General features: G+C 34.2%; 2 long non-coding RNA genes across 2 annotated transcripts; both read left to right on the top strand.

Annotated features, from left to right (window-relative positions):
• Positions 1–2,980: 2,980 nt before the first annotated feature.
• Positions 2,981–3,399, top strand: LOC142232870 (uncharacterized). Its single transcript, XR_012721231.1, has 2 exons — positions 2,981–3,103; positions 3,169–3,399. It is a non-coding gene; the product is annotated as an uncharacterized LOC142232870 (long non-coding RNA).
• Positions 3,400–12,518: 9,119 nt separating this feature from the next.
• LOC142237189 (uncharacterized) lies at positions 12,519–13,361 on the top strand. Its single transcript, XR_012722381.1, has 4 exons — positions 12,519–12,635; positions 12,729–12,817; positions 12,970–13,031; positions 13,128–13,361. It is a non-coding gene; the product is annotated as an uncharacterized LOC142237189 (long non-coding RNA).
• Positions 13,362–15,579: the final 2,218 nt, after the last annotated feature.

Below are 15,579 nucleotides of genomic sequence, written 5' to 3'. Positions count from 1 at the left end.
GGAGCATTTCTTTCGAGTAATCGATATGACCCTTTTATAAAGCGATTGACAAATTGTGTGGGATCCAATGCTAACAAACTTGTTTTACGGTCAAATGTTCTTGAAATAATAGGCGCCTCGGTTGAATTCACCAATTCACCTTGTACTGACATCATATAGCAAGTTTAAAAGGGATCGGATGAACTTTGTCCTCTAGGAGGCTCCGGAAATCAATTTTTGCGGTCGGTTAATATAAGTATGAAAATTGGGGATAATTTAAGTACAATCACCAATAAATTAATAATGAAATAAAACAACGTTAATTTGGATTAAACAAATTGTTGGACTTTTTTCTGAGGGAATATTAATCTTTACTTAAGATTGTTTAGTTTCTCTTTTAGCACCTTTGGAGTCTCATTGGTTGTGGTGGCGGTAAACACGAATCTGGATAACCGAGGCAAATGAGTCATTCTAGATCTTGGAATAAATATCTCACCTTAATTAAGTGGTAACAAAAGAGTGGAGGAAAGAGAATTCTAATGTGTAGATGAAGAAGATATCATGATGATGGAGAAAATTATGTAAAAGTTATTTTCGAATTCAAATGACTATGAAAATACTAAATTTATGACCAAGTAAATGGGATCACCGAAAAAAATGTTGACCTTTGAACTGATGTTAAATTTAACTTAATTTTAAAGCAAAAAATATTTTTTTCTTGAGAATTTATTTTTTTATACATTTTCCACATGTGTCAAAAATTGTATAAAGGGTGATACGGTCAAAATTTGGTCAATATAAACTTGACGTATTTCTTTCAATTTTGCATTTAAAAAACCTGAACACCCCTCATTTTGAAGGTGTGTGTGTGTAGAATGTTGCTCCTATTTTGATTGTGCAATTCACTCTTCAGTTGTCAAAATGCCGTCCAAGCAAGAAGAGCAGAGTATCAAAATTTTGCTCGCGCATCGCGAAAATCCGAGCTACTCGCACGCAAAGCTGGCAAAATCGCTAAAAGTTGCCAAATCAACCGTTACAAATGTAATTAAAGTGTTTGGGGAACGTTTGTCGATAGCCAGGAAGTCTGGATCGGGGGGAAATGGAAAACCGGAAGCCGCTGAGACGACAAAGAGAGTTGCCGGTAGTTTCAAGCGAAACCCTAACCTCTCTCTCCGAGATGCCGCAAATAAGCTGGTTGTATCGTCTACAACCGTGCATCGAGCCAAAAAACGAGCCGGTCTATCGACTTACAAGAAGGTAGTGACTCCAAATCGCGATGATAAACAAAATACGACGGCCAAAGCGCGATCCCGGAGGCTGTACACGACAATGCTGACGAAGTTTGACTGCGTGGTAATGGACGACGAAACCTACGTCAAAGCCGACTACAAGCAGCTTCCGGGACAGGAGTTTTATGCGGCAAAAGGAAGGCGAAAGGTAGCAGATATTTTCAAGCACATAAAACTGTCTAAGTTCGCAAAGAAATATCTGGTTTGGCAAGCCATCTGTACCTGTGGCTTGAAAAGCAGCATTTTCATAGCTTCCGGGACTGTCAACCAAGAAATTTAGGTGAAAGAGTGTTTGAATAAACGTCTGCTGCCTTTCCTGAAGAAACACGGTTGTTCCGTACTGTTTTGGCCGGTTTTGGCATCTTGCCATTACGGCAAAAAGGCCATGGAGTGGTACGCCGCCAACAACGTGCAGGTGGTTCCCAAGGACAAGAACCCTCCCAACACGCCAGAGCTCCGCCCAATTGAGAAATACTGGGCTATTGTCAAGCGGAACCTAAAGAAGACCAAAAAAACTGCTAAGGACGAGCAGCAGTTCAAGGCAAACTGGCTTTCTGCGGCGAAGAAGGTGGACAAGGTGGCTGTACAAAATCTGATGGCAGGTGTCAAGCGTGAGGCCCGGCAATTCGGATTTGGAAAAGCGAAAGCCTAACTGAATATTTTTCCCGAATTTTATACTAATTGAACTTGAAAAGGAAATTTAATTTGATTTTTTAAATAAACGATTTCACCGATTTACACGCGTTTTCCCTTGACCAAATTTTGACCGTATCACCTTTTAGTAAAGATGCAAAAAGTCAGTAGATGCAAAAGACAATTTCAATAATTTGAAGAATTTTTCAGACTTATCAAAGCCAAGTTGGCCTTCACAGAAAAAACTGAAGCAAAATAAAAATCAATTATTGGCATAATTGAATGAAAAAAATATATCAAATACGATTTTTATTAAGTCAAACATGAAAATAATTGGTTGAATGAAAAACTGGCAAAAATATCAAAATTCACTGGTAATTGAATTCACAACACATCAATTACTATGTTCAATTGAACCAAGTATAAAAGTTATTGATTTAAGTATAATGCGTAATTGCCTGATAAAACTGTTTATGACGTTGCTACGTAACGAAAAATAAATTAATACAAACAATAAAATTTCATTTATTGTTATTATTAAGAATCTTCTTAAGAACATGGACGACTTTACCCGCAAATAAACCGTGGTATCGGTACCGCGATTCGAAATGTTAACATTTACAACATTTTTAGCGCACCATATTGTATTTTTATCGCAGGTAGGTACCTTTATCTAAATACCAGTTTTTTTTGGTCAAGCGCGTTTTTTGGAAACTACACTGAAAGAATTCTCTTCGTAAAAATGAACATTGTGAGTCTAACCTGTGACGTGTTGGTAGAATTCTTTCTCTCTCTCAAGCACATTCACGTAATACTCATGTACGTTCACGCAAACTTTTAAAAACGATTTAAAAACGATTAACGGTTCACAATTTTTAGACTCACGAGAATTCTCGTGACTTCGACTATTAGTCGGGATCACGACGAAAGTATCACAGCACAAACTTTTTACTATGGAAAGTTAATTTAATATATTTAGTACATATTTCTATGTTCGTAAAATTTTTAAAATTCGCTGAAAACTTTAATAAATAAGCTTTGGAATATATATACAATTACATTCTTTCTATTTTGTTTTTACAATTAGGTCGTGTACACGTCAAATTGCCCTATTAATGGATATAAGCCGACTGTCAAAAATATGTGGCCTAGAGGAAAATGTGTTTACTTCGAAAACGGGGATTTCTTCCCAGCAACAGAAGGTAAAATCATGTAAAACTTTGAAATATTTTCGAAACTTTGAAATGAATAGATGTTTGTATTACAGAAGAGCAGGATGCCTAAACAAATCGCATATAAATGAGGAAGATTTGGGAAATTCCAGCAGGTGATACAGATATTTCAAAAACTGTTTTTTCTTTGTGAGTTAGCCTTTTAAATACGTCGTTTATAATGAATATTCTGTATTTTTCTACCAAACATGTACTTCGCTGTATTTTCAATTATACATATTTTCAGAATTTCTTTTTTATAATAAAAAGCATTAAACCTTTTTTCAGAGTGTATTTGTATAATTTTCTTAAATTAATATAGATTATATAGTACAAAGATTGTATTGATTAACATCGTAATAAACACAATTACGATAGTAATTGTATAGGTTACAAAATTCTATAAACATTGTACTCAGTTCAATTACGACTGTAATTGAAAACACTTTATATACTTCAAATACTAATGTATTTGGATTGAGTACTATGTCATTTGAATATTTTGACAAATTCCAATTACATTTATACTCAACGCAAATATTACTTCATTTGAAAATAGTTTTATGACAACCTTACAATTTGGGTAATTGGATTTACAATTTTCGTCATAAGCTGAAAATCAAATACAAAAATAATTGAATTCACAATTTTTGTATTTGATTCAATTATTCACTTTTTTCTGTGTTAGTAAAGCAAACTTTTCTTTTATGTAATGATACCCGTTATGAATCGAATCACCTAACGAAAAGGACAAAATGGCTTCATTAAAAAGTTTATCAATTTTTCGACAAGCAAAAAACTTTATATCAGAGAAATTCGTCTTCTATGCCAAGCAAAATTCACATTCTTCTTTTAAGAACAAGAAATCTTCGGTCACACGACAATATTTCTTTTCAGTGTATATTAAAGTTATTTGATTGTATTGTATGCACACAGATCTAAACCTAGAATAAATTCATTTTCTTGTATGTCAGTGCTTTTGGCAAGGAGTTACATGTATCAGCAACTCTATGTGATCAAGTGGCAACTTGTAAAACTATGAAATCCATATGCGCCTGGTTTCCTCATTGAAGTTATACCTCTGCCACTAACTTGATCAATTTTTTTTTTTCGTTAAATTTCGAGGTGTGTCTTCATTATGTCTTATGTATGAATTTTTTTTTTTTTTGCAAACACCACATTTTCGTTGCATGTTAAGTAAAAAAGAAAAAGCAAAAACAAACAGCTAAGATATTGAAAATTGTTCTAGCAAAATGGAGGTGGTAATTTTAAAGTTAATTAATTTCTTCTAGAGAACGTATAAGAGGAGTTAAATTTTTTCTATACATCCAAATTTTAGAATGGGGGTTGTAACTAAACAAATCGTATTTTGTATAATTAAGATATATTTTGTTTTGCCCTTAAAACGGGAAGGTTATTGTTTACAAATAATTCGATAAGGATAAAATAAAATCTTGGACCGCATATAGGAAATTTCATTCATTCATTTATATGGAAACAAGTAAGGAAAGCCTATAGTCGGACGGGGCCGACTATATTATACCCTGCACCACTTTGTAAATCCACATTTTCGATACTATATCAAATCCGTCAAATGTGTTGGGTGCTATATATAAAGGTTTTTGTCCCAAATACATACATTTAAATCTGACTCCATCTGAACAAAATTTATAATCTATAGACTTAAAATTTAAGTCGGCTAATGCACTGGGATGGTACACTATGTTAGTAAAAAACAAGTAAGGAAAGTCTAAAGTCGGGCGGGGCCGACTATATTATACCCTGCACCACTTTGTAGATCTAAATTTTCGATACCATATCACATCCGTCAAATGTGTTGTGGGCTATATATAAAGGTTTGTCCCAAATACACACAATTAAATATCACTCGATCTGGACAGATTTTATAGACTTCTACAAAATCTTTAGACTCAAAATTTAAGTCGGCTATGGTGGAACACAATGTTAGTAAACAAATATGGGAAACATTTAAATCTGAAGCAATTTTAAGGAAACTTCGCAAAAGTTTATTTATGATTTATCGCTCGATATATATGTATTAGAAGTTTAGGAAAATTAGAGTAATTTTTACAACTTTTCGACAAAGCAGTGGCGATTTTACAACGAAAATGTTGGTATTTTGACCATTTTTGTCGAAATCAGAAAAACACATATATGGGAGCTATATCTAAATCTGAACCGATTTCAACCAAATTTGGCACGCATAGCTACAATGCTAATTCTACTCCCTGTGCAAAATTTCAACTAAATCGGAGTTAAAAATTGGCCTCTGTGGTCATATGAGTGTAAATCGGGCGAAAGCTATATATGGGAGCTATATCTAAATCTGAACCGATTTCAATCAAATTTGGCACGCATAGCTACAATGCTAAATCTACTTCCTGTGCAAAATTTCAAATAAATTGGGCCAAAACTCTGGCTATTAGAACCATATTAGCCCATATCGGGCAAAAGATATATATGGGAGCTATATCTAAATTTAAACCGATTTCAATCAAATTTTGCACACTTAACTGCACTACTAATTGTACTCCTAGTGCAAAATTTCAACCAAATTCGGCCAAAAATCTGGCTTCTTGGGCCAAATAAGTCCATATCAGGCAAAAGATATATATGGGAGCTATATCTAAATCTGAACCGATTTCTTCCAAAATCAATAGGGTTCTATTCTGACCCAAATTAGGAACATGTGCCAAATTTGAAGGCTATTGGACTTAAATTGCGACCTAGACTTTGATCACAAAAATGTGTTCACAGACAGACGGACGGACGGACAGACGGACAGACGGACATGGTTATATCGATTTAGGAACCCACCCTGAGCATTATTGCCAAAGGCACAATGTGTCTATCTCATCTCCTTCTGGGTGTTACAAACATATGCACTAGCTTATAATACCCTGTTCCACAGTGTGGCGCAGGGTATAAATATGGGAAACATTTTAATCTGAACCAATTTTGAGGCAACTTCGCAAAAGTGTATTTATCATTTATCGCTCGATAGATATGTATTAGAAATAAAGGAAAATTTGATTCTGGGTCCATATAAGTACATATCGGGCGAAAGATATATATGGGAGCTATATCTAAATCTGAACCAATTTCTTTCAAAATTAATAGGTTTCTATTGTGGCAAATTTGAAGGCGATTGGACTTAAACTGCGACCTAGACTTTGATCACAAAAATGTGTTCACAGACAGACGGACGGACGGACAGACGGACATGGCTAGATCGACTCAGGGATCCACCCTGAGCATTATTGCCAAAAACACCATGTGTCTATCTCGTCTCCTTCTGGCTGTTGCAAACATATGCACTAACTTATAATACCCTGTTCCATAGTGTGGCGCAGGGTATAAAAATCGGTTAGTTACACTGAAAAAAAAGCATGCCCGGTTCCAAAGATTTTGTCTTCACTTCAAAAATTTTGGCTTTGATTCCGAGCCAAAGAAGCAGAGAATACAAGTAAGGATACTGTTAAGACACAATTCTCTTTTAAATTTAGGTTTTGTGTACTTGCTTCTAGGAAACAAATTTAAATTTTCGTTTTTCAGCTTTTTTCTTCATATGCTATCAAAGTCCTTTAAAAATGAGTTAACGACAACTTTATTTTCCAAATTCAGGCTCGACTTCCAGTAGAAACTATGCTATGTTCCAAGTAAAAAACGCTTTTAAAATAAAGTGTGGAAAAACATGTCCTATACAAGCATTTGATTGATTTTTTGCTTTCTAGTCAAGATGCAAAAAGACAAAAAATTTAAAGACAATATTATTAATTTTAAAGAATTTTTCTGAATAATTAAAGTCAAGTTGACCTTAGCCCAAACATTTTTTCTTTCAGGTTATGACACCCATTTTTAAGTCAAATCTCTTAATTACAAGGACAATACGACTTCATTGAAAGTTTTATCGACTTATAGACAAGGAAAAAAGTTTATATTGAAGAAATGCGTATTCTATGCTAAGCAAAATTTGCAATCTTTGACCTCACGACAATATTTTTGTCAGTGTAGTCAGGCTTTTAGAAAATAATGAATATCTATGGTCCATTTTATCAGTTAGAGACATGTCACTAATATTAGGTTTATTTATTTATATAAAGCATATCTACATACATATGTGCACCGAAAAAATATTTATATGGTATGAAAGATTACACAACCTAACTTTCAGGATTTGCAATTTACACAGTATTAATGAGAAATTTCTTTAAGATATTGACATTTTAACTAAAAGAAAGTCTATACTCTTGCTTCAAAACTGGTTTTATTATATTTAAAACACAAATTTTTGAAATTTGCATCGCTACATTAAAGTCCTATGTCTTTGAATTAAGCAAATTTCCTTTCAATTAAAGAAAATATTTTTGATTTAAAGAAATAGTTCATAACTAAAATATTGAATCTTTAGATTTAAGATAAAACCGCTTCAAATATATGCTAAGACTTATTTTGAGGATTCCGTATCCTTCGTTTAATTTTTATACCCTCCACCATTGGATGGGGTGGGTATATTAACTTTGTCATTCCGTTTGTAACAAATCGAAATATTACTGTAAGACCCCATAAAGTATATATATTTTGGGTCGTGGTGAAATTCTGGGTCGATCTAAGCATGTCCCTCCGTCCGAGCGTCTGTTGAAATCACGCTAACTTCCGAACGAAACAAGCACAAGTAGTTTTTATTGATGTAGGTCGGATGGTATTGCAAATGGCCATACCGGTTAACTTTAACGTATAACGCTATATAAACGGACCCCCGCACTGAAAAAAATATTGTCGTGAGGTCAAAGATTTCTTGTCTTTAAAATACGAATGCAAATTTTGCTTAGCATTGAAGACGCATTTCTCTAGTATATTTTTTTTTTCCTTGACCAAAGGTCGATAAACTTTTCAATGAAGTCGTATTGTCCTTATAATTAAGTGATTTGATTTAAAAACGGATATCATAACATGAAAGAAAAAATGTTTGGGCTAAGGTCAACTTGACTTTAATAATTTAGAAAAAATCTTTAAATTTAATGAAATTGTCTTTAAATTTGTTGTCTTTTTGCATCTTGACTACAAAGCAAAAAATCGTTCAAATATAGGACACGTTTTTCAACACTTTATTTTAAAGACGTTTTTTACTTGAAACACAGCATAATTTCTACTAGAAGTCGAGTCTTAATTTGGAAAATAAAGTCGTCGATAGGTTGTTTTTAAACGACTTTGATAGCATATAAAGAAAAAAAGCTGAAAAAGCGAAAAATTAAAATTTGCTTCCTAGAAGCAAGTACACAAAACTCGATTTTAAAAGAGAATTGTGTCTTAAAAGTATCCTTACTTGTATTGGCTCGGAATCAATACCAAATTTTTTAAAGTAAAGACAAAATCTTTGGAACCGGGTATGCTTTTTTTTCAGTGCGGATTTGGCTTGCGGAGCCTCAAAGAGCAGCAAATTTCATCCGATCCGGCTGAAATTTGGTACATGATGTTGATATATGGTCTCTGACAACCATGCCAGAATTGGTCCATATCGGTCCATAATTATATATAGCCCTCATATAAACCGATTCCCAGATTTGACCTCCAAAGCCTCTTGGAAGGGTAAAATCATGCGATCCGGTTGAGACTTAGCACGTGGTGTTAGTATATGATCTCTAATAACCATGCAAAAATTGGACCGTATCGGTTCATAATTATATAAAGCCCCATAAAAACCAATCTCCAGATTTGGCTTGCGGAGCCTCTAATAGAAGCAAATTTCATCCGATCCGGTTGAAATTTGGTACGTGGTGTTAATATATGGTCTCGAAGAACCATGCCAGAATTGGTCCATATCGGTCCATAATTATATATAGCCCTTTTAGAATCCCATCCCCAGATTTGGCCTCCGGAGCCTCTTGGAGGGGCAAAAATCATCCGATCCGGTTGAGACTTAGTACGTGGTGTTAGTATATGGTCTCTAACAACCATGCAAAAATTGGTCCATATCGGTTCATAATTATATAAAGCCCCATAAAAACCAATCTCCTGATTTGACCTCCGGTGCCTCTCGCATGTCCGTCCGTCTGTTGAAATCACGCGAACTTCCGAACGAAACAAGCTATCGACGTGAAACTTGGCGCAAGTAGTTTTTATTGATGTAGGTCGGATGGTATGCAAATAGGCCATATCGGTTCACTTTTACGTATAACCCCCGTATAAACGGTCCCCCAGATTTGGCTTGCAGATCCTCTAAAAGAAGCATATTTCATCCGATCTGGCTGAAATTTGGTACGTGGTGTTAGTATATGGTCTCTGGGAGCCATCGTGGTGCAATGGTTAGCATGCCCGCCTTGCATACACAAGGTCGTCGATTCCTGCTTCGACCGAACACCAAAAAGTTTTTCAGCGGTGGATTATCCCACCTCAGTAATGCTGGTGACATTTCTGAGGGTTTCAAGGCTTCTCTAAGTGATTTCACTGCAATGTGGAACGCCATTCGGACTCGGCTATAAAAAGGAGGTCCCTTTTCATTGAGCTTAACATGGAATCGGGCAGCACTCAGTGATAAGAGAGAAGTTCACCAATGTGGTATCACAATGGACTGAATAGTCTAAGTGAGCCTGATACATCGGGCTGCCACCTAATCTAACCTAACCTAGTATATGGTCTCTAACAAACATGCAAAAATCGGTCCACATCGGTTCATAATTATATTTAGCCCCAATTTAAACCGATCCCCAGATTTAGCTTGCAGATCCTCTAAGAGAAACAAATTTCATCCCATCCGGTTGAAATTTGGAACGTGGTGTTAATATACGATCGCTAACAACCTTACCAGAATTGGTCCATATCGGTCCATGATTATATATAGCCCTTATATGAACCGATCCCCAGATTTGACCTCCGGAGACTCTTGGAGGAGCAAAATTCATCCGATCCGGTTGAAACTTAGTACGTGGTGTTAGTATATGGTCTCTAACAACCATGAAAAAATTCGTCCATATAGGTTCATAATTATATATAGCCCCATATAAACCAATCTCCAGATTTGACCTCCGGAGCCTCTTGAATGAGAAAAATTTATCCGATCCGGTTGAAATTTGGTACATTTACCTAGAGTATGGCCGATAACAACCATGCCAAAATTGGTCCGTATCCTATATTATATATAGCCCCCAAATAAACCGATCCCCAATCACAGAAAATTTTGTCAAATTTAATGTCACAATTTTATTTCTATAGAAAAATTTTGTCAACATTTTATGCCTTTAGGAAATTTTATCAAAATATAACTTCTATACAAAATTTTGTGAAAAATTTATTTCTATAAAAAATGTGGTCAACATTTTATTTCTATAGAACATTTTGTCAGAATTTTATTTCTGTACAAAATTTTGTCAAAATGTTATTTTTATAGAAAATTTATGAAGCACTTTATAGTTGGAGAGGAATATTTTGCAAAATCTTCCAAAACAATTTCATTAATTTTAAAGAATTTTCCTGAATTATTAAAGTCATGTTGAACTTAGCGCCATACATGTTTTCCTTCATGTTATGATACCCATTTTTAAGTGAAATCACTCAATTCTAAGGATAATACGACTTCATTGAAAAGTTTATCGACTTTTGGACAAGGAAAAAAGCTTTATATTAGAGAAATTCGTCTTCTATGCTAAGCAAAATTCTCATTCGTGTTTTAAAGATATGAAATCTTTGACCTCACAACAATATTTTTTTCAGTGTACTATATATCCCGCATGGACTAACTTACAATTTAGAAGATGATGTTAAGAAGTTTTAAGATGCCTTGCCATCGGCAAGGGTTGCCATCGCAACCCTAGTAATTTAATTGTGGATGACCGTCTTTAGTAGAAGTTTCTACGCAATCCATGGTGGAGGGTACATAAGATTCGGCTTGGCCGAACTTACGACCGTATTTACTTGGTTAAATTTTTTTTTTTTTTTTTTTGGAATTAAGAAAACATTGTACACGCATTTGTTTGTAAGTGAATAGCTTTATTAATAAATCACAAAAAGAAAATGAAAATTCCATAAATCCTAATTTTAATTTTATTTATCCTATATTTAAAACTACATAGGTCCCTACATATGTCTTTATTTTGAAGAAGCTGCATCTATGGTTCGGCATCAATACTAAAATCCTTAAGGGAAGATGAATTGCTCTGATATAAATTCGAACAAGTATATACGGCCGAAGCTTATGTACCCTCCATCATGGATTGCGTAGAAACTTCTTCTAAACACTGCCATCCAGAATCGAATTACTTAAGTTGCGGTAACGCTTGCCGATGGCAAGGTATCTTAAAACCTCGTAACACCATCTTCTAAATTGTATGTAAGTCCATACGTGGTATATATTAAATCAAAAAAGATCGATCCAATACGTATATAATTCAGTTTGACAAAGTAGACATAAAATTTTGACAAAATTTTGTACAGAAATAAAATTTTAACAAAATTTTCTATAAAATTAATTTTCTATAAAATAAAATGAAAATTTTATTATGAACCGATATGGACCAATTTTTGTGTGATTGGACCAATTTTGGTATGGTTGTTAGCGACCATACACTAACACCACGTTCCTAATTTGAACCGGATCGGATGAATTTTGCTCCTCCAAGAGGCTCCGTAGGTCAAATCTGGAGAATGTTTTATATGGGGGCTATATATAATTATGGACCGATATGGACCAATTCTGGCACGTTTGTTAAAGATCATATACTAACACCATGTTCCAAATTACAATCGGATTGGATGAAATTTGCTTCTCTTGGAGACTTCGCAAGCCAAATCTGGGGATCGGTTTATATGGGGGCTATATATAATTATGAACCGATGTAGACCAATTTTTGCATGGTTGTTACACACAAAAAATTATCACCAAATTTTTTTCAATTAAACACTTAATTGAATTTGGAAACGGATTCAATTAATATGTTAATTGATTCAATTAATTATTTAATCAAATCCGAATAAAAACCAATTAAAAAAATGATTGATATTTGTTACGTTTCCAATGTAAATATTAATTGATTCAATCAATTTGTTAATCAATTCGGAAATAATTTTCAATTACAAACGTGATTGAACATTTTTCCGTTTCCAATTACACATGTGATTGATCCAATCACCTTTGTGATTGAAACTGAATAATTTTGAGCAATGGGAAGAGCGAAAAGAGAACAAGAGAATGGGTATTTATTCAACAAAGTATGATGGAGAGATCAGTCTGTGGAAGTAACTCGTAACGAACGGTTGGGTTTTTGTTTTTCGCGTAAATTGAATAACATGATTGGCGACATTCTGTCTGCTGCATTCAAAATGTGTGCATAAGTATTTTGAACGCACCAACAAATCATAGCAAAGGGTTGAAATAAATAAAGTGGGCAACAACAAACGGCCACGTGGTAAGGGTTTGACAAAAATATATGAGAGAACGCATTTGAAATTACCTGTGTTTGTGTTTTGTGGTATTGTAAAAATGGAAAACAATCTACGTTTATTGAAGGTAAGAAATTGTGAAATGTGAATACCGTTTTCCATTGAAGCCTGTTTACATTAAACGGACTAAAATAATATATTTTTTATTTATTTCTTTTAGTGACCAATTTTATTTCGTGAAATTGACCAATCAATCCCATCAACTCCATCATTTTATCAAATATTTAAGAATATGTTTGCAATAAAAAAGTGGGTACTGTATTGATCTTTTAAAATTATACATTTTTTTCACTCCTAGTTTTCTTAAAACCAAGAGCGGTATGGGTTTGTTGGAAGATTCTCCTTGAAGTTGCGAAGTGGCGTTGGCATTAAATTGTATTTTTGTTTCCTGCCTTTTTCAGTTTGAACCCAAGTAGAGAGCAATATATCTGGTATATAAACTAATGAGCTGAATTATGTAATGGTAAAAAGTTCTTTCTTTTGGATTTAAAAATATGAAAAATATCCGAAAATAATGAAAAAATTTGTATTTTCCATTTATATTTGTACCTATTTCCAGAATTTGCAAGGTATCATCAATATAATACCAAATATTACATTGCTTTCCCATTATTTTTGTCTTTGATTGGTTCAAATTTTAATAGACGATTGTAATGTATGGAAATTTTGGAAAGGAATTGTTACTAAAATTAAATTACCGAGCTCCTTAATACACCTTTTTATGCTAAAAGACTACAACTGCAAAAGAAGATTATAGATCTGCAACCTGGAACTAAGAATTGAACTTGATATTCTATGCAGGTAATGTTTAACAAAATTAACTTTTAATTGAACAAAATTAAATTCGAATTATTCTGTTTACTTTCAGAAAAACTAATCTAGCTTACAGGCTGCTGATTTATTGGAAATCTAGGCGCATCTACATATTAGAAGGAACATGCTAACATGGTTATTATTATAAGGAAGATAATGATTTATATAATTTATTTGTTCACCCTATAGTAATTGTATTTGTAAGTTATGTTAGAACAAAACACAAATGACAAGAACCAAATTTATTTGTCTATTGCATAATTCAAAAAATAATAAAATGTTAAATATGTTTTATAAGAAACACATATTTTCTTTTATTTCAAATAAAACTAAATACGATTTTGGGGTCGCAATATATAATTTTTTTGATCGAAATTTATAGCCAATTTCAATTAATTATTTAATTGAATGAATCAAATAGTTGATTGATTTTTGTCGCGAAATTAATTAAAATTTTAATTGATTCAATTAAAACTGTGATTGAATTTTATGTTAAAAATCAATCACGTTTTTAATTGATTCAATCACACAATTAATTGATTCCGTGACAAAAGTCAATCAAATTTTTAATTAAAAATCGTGTTGGTTTTCAATCAAAATGGGTGATTGATACTATCATTTTCGTGATTGAAGACATTTCAATTAAAAAAATGATTGATTCCGCGATTTTCGTGATTGAATTCAAAAAATTATTTTTTGTGTGTAGAGACCATATACCAACATCATGTACCAAATTTCAGGTGGATCGGATGAAATTTGCTTCTCTTTGAGGCTCCGCAACCCAAATCTGGGGATCGGTTTATATGGGCGCTATATATAATTATAGACCGATGTGGACCAATTTTTGCATGGTTGTTAAAGACCATATACCAACATCATGTACAAAATTTCAGCCGGATCGGATGAAATTTGCTTCTCTTTGAGGCTCCGCAAGTCAAATCTGGGGATCGGTTTATATGGGGGCTATATATAATTATGGACCGATGTGGATCAATTTTTGCATGATTGTTAGAGACCATATACCAACATCATGTACCAAATTTCAGCCGGATCGGATGAAATATGCTTCTCTTAGAGGCTCCACAAACCAAATCTGGGGATCGGTTTATATGGGGGCTATATATAATTATGGATCGATATGGACCAATATTTGCATGGTTGTTAGAGACCATATACCAACATCATGTACCAAATTTCAGCCGGATCGGATGAAATATGCTTCTGTTAGAGGCTCCACAAGCCAAATCTGAGGGTCCCTTTATATGGGGGCTATACGTAAAAGTGCACCGATGTGGTCCGTTTTCAATACCATCCGACCTACATCGATAACAACTACTTGTGCCAAGTTTCAAGTCGATAGCTTGTTTCGTTCGGAAGTTAGCGTGATTTCAACAGACGGTTCAAAAAAAAATTGGTTCACATCGGTCCATAATTATATATAGCCCCCATATAAACCGATCCCCAGATTTGGCTTGCCGAGCCTCAAAGAGAAGAAAATTTCATCCGATCCGGCTGAAATTTGGTACATGATGTTGGTATGTGGTCTCTAACAACCCTGCAAAAATTGGTCCATATCGGTCCTTAATTCTATATAGCCCCCATATAAACCGATCCCCAGATTTGGCTTGTGGAGCCTCTAAGAGAAGCATATTTAATCCGATCCGGCTGAAATTTGGTACATGGTGTTGGTATATGGTCTCTAACAACTATGTAAAAATTGGTCCAAATCGGTCCATAATTATATATAGCGCCCATATAAACCGATCCCCAGATTTGGGTTGCGGAGCCTCAAAGAGAAGCAAATTTCATCCGATCCGCCTGAAATTTGGTACATGATATTGTTATATGCTCTCTAACAACCATGCAAAAATTGGTCCACATCGGTTCATAATTATATATAGCCCCCATATAAACCGATCCCCAGATTTGCCTTGTGAAGTCTCCAAGAGAAGCAAATTTCATCCAATCCGGTTGTAATTTGGAACATGGTGTTAGTATATGATCTTTAACAACCGTGGTAGAATTGGTCCATATCGGTCCATAATTATATATAGCCCCCATATAAAACTTTCTCCAGATTTGACCTCCGGAGCCTCTTGGAGGAGCAAAATTCATCCGATCCGGTTCAAATTAGGAAAGTGGTGTTAGTATATGGTCGCTAACAACCATACCAAAATTGGTCCAATCACACAAAAATT

Source organism: Haematobia irritans, chromosome 4, assembly GCF_050003625.1.
Source record: "Haematobia irritans isolate KBUSLIRL chromosome 4, ASM5000362v1, whole genome shotgun sequence".
NCBI classification, from domain to species: Eukaryota; Metazoa; Arthropoda; class Insecta; order Diptera; family Muscidae; genus Haematobia; species Haematobia irritans.
Note: the sequence above shows the minus strand (reverse complement) of the source record. Positions and strands in the feature narration are given on the sequence as shown.